The sequence below is a fragment of the Sinocyclocheilus grahami genome, unplaced genomic scaffold (assembly GCF_001515645.1).
Source record: "Sinocyclocheilus grahami isolate Dianchi unplaced genomic scaffold, SAMN03320097.WGS_v1.1 scaffold39.1, whole genome shotgun sequence".
NCBI lineage: Eukaryota > Metazoa > Chordata > Actinopteri > Cypriniformes > Cyprinidae > Sinocyclocheilus > Sinocyclocheilus grahami.
The window spans coordinates 3,783,259-3,785,431 of NW_015505218.1; the positions used below are offsets into that span (position 1 = coordinate 3,783,259).

At 38.1% G+C, this 2,173-nt stretch overlaps 1 long non-coding RNA gene across 1 annotated transcript in view; it reads right to left on the bottom strand.

Moving 5' to 3' along the window:
• The window catches only part of LOC107581950 (uncharacterized), a 3,068-nt gene extending 1,082 nt beyond the window's left edge, over nucleotides 1-1,986 (bottom strand). The window contains exons 1-2 of the long non-coding RNA XR_001608882.1: nucleotides 1,816-1,986; nucleotides 1,544-1,733 (exon numbers count right to left, since the gene is read on the bottom strand). This is a non-coding gene — a long non-coding RNA (uncharacterized lncRNA). The remainder of the gene's footprint in view (nucleotides 1-1,543; nucleotides 1,734-1,815) is intronic.
• Between the last annotated feature and the right edge of the window lie 187 nt (nucleotides 1,987-2,173).

A 2,173-nucleotide genomic window follows, 5' to 3' on the forward strand; every position in this document is an offset into this window, starting at 1 on the left:
GAGGTCACTGCACACTCACTGTGCGCTCATACTGTGGTCGCAATGTGTGGTCACAGCACACTCACTGTGCGCTCATACTGTGTTCGCAATGTGAGGTCACAGCACACTTACTGTGCACTCATACTGTGGTCAATGTGAGGCCACTGCACACTCACTGTGTGCTCATATTGTGGTCAATGTGAGGCCACTGTACACTCACTGTGTGCTCATATTGTGGTCAATGCGAGGTCACTGCACACTCACTGTGTGCTCATACTGTGGTCGCAATGTGAGGTCACTGCACACTCACTGTGTGCTCATACTGTGGTCAATGTGAGGCCACTGCACACTCTGTGTGCTCATATTGTGGTCAATGTGAGGTCACTGCACACTCATTGTGTGCTCATACTGTGGTCGCAATGTGTGTGAGTGTGTGTGTGTTCATAATGTAAGCTCAACATGTGAGACCACTGTCATATCATTGTGTTAAACTCATTCTGTTAGTTTAGTGTGAGTTAACTGTGATCTAAAATTTCTCTAATATTGGCCAGTAATATCAAAAACATGTAGAATTTCATCTTTTATTTCCTTCGAAGTATTTCTACAATTCAGTTTCCTTGTTTATTTTGATTTATTTTCAGTTTCGTGTTTGTATTTGACACAAACATGTAGCGTCTGCGTAGAATCATGCATGATCTTTGGGGTTTTATGGCTTAAGAGATCCTTTTAGCCTTTTGACATTTGCATATAAATTACGGTCCTGGTCACAGACTTTATGTTTGTATGGGGGTCTAAATTGCCAAATGGTTCCTCGCCATCAAGGAGAATCTAACCAGTCTCCCCCCACTATCATCTCCCCCATCTTGATTTATTTTCAGTTTGGTGTTTGCATTTGACACAAACATTTCAATTTGACAAACATTCTGCTTCTGGTGTTGTTTTGGTGACTCTCTCTTTGGTGAATTTCTATTTGTTTGTCCCTTTGGAAAGACTTGACACATCCTGAAACACAGAGAACAATATGTCATTGCAATCAGTTGCTAACAACCTAACAGGTGAAAATAACTATTAGTTAAACAAAATATGAAACAAATCATGCATCCATGCTTCCACAAAACATGCTTGTATAGTTATTGAAATATGATCCAGAGTTAGTAATGTAGTCTAGTAATGACCTGATATGGGAAGTATAACAAATCATAAATACTGATATCCAACCTAAAGCCAGGGACACACTTAACGACTAACTGAATCACTCTAAGACTGAACTGAACACACTTATGATTTTAAATGCTGACTGTAAACACTAACTGAACGCAAATGGCTCTGACACATTTTGGTGTGATCAGTTTTAAGTATCAAATTACATTCATAACTAGCCTTACAGTTGTGTAGTGTGTTCCTGGCTTAACTAATTCTACATCTCAGCTGGCAAGATGGCTTGCTCACATGCACCTGTCTAACACGTGTACCTAATTTGCTAACATGGGGCCAGGCCACAGTGCATATTGGTAATATAATATCATATTAGCATATGTGAATAGCAATTAAAGCAACCACTCACCATTTCTCCAGTGTAACAATTCCACAGTCAACAGTCCCTAACACAAATGTGCATCACAATAGTGATGTTTGTCTTCTTCTTCGTTGGAGTTTTACGGCAGTTGGCATCCATAGTGTTGCATTACTGCCATCTGCTGACTCACTTTAACTTACTATATCTTCATTAAATTCGTCCTTCCAGTCCAGTCCTCCTTAGAAAATTAAACAAATATATCCGTCCTTGGTCACTATTTCCATATGTTACTATATTTTTAACATTATACTCTACTATACCTATTTCCTGTAGCTGATTCTTGAATAGTGATGTTTGATTCTTCTTCTTCTGTTTTATGGTGGGTAGCACCAGCGTTATTATCGCCACCTTCAGTGTTGGAGTGTGGACCAAAGTTTACCCATTTCATAAAATAAACCCTTCATTCTCTTTATCAGTTATGTACTTTTGAGATAAAGAAATAAGCTCTCTAATCCATAAGTGATTATAAACATAGATGTCCCACTGATTCCTCTTGTGGCAAACATAGAAATCATGATTGTAACTTGTGTTATAAAAAAAAAGTTAAAAAAAGTAGAGATGCATGTCAGGTTTTGTTTTATTATTGTTTTATTTACTGTTATTTTATGTACAACTATT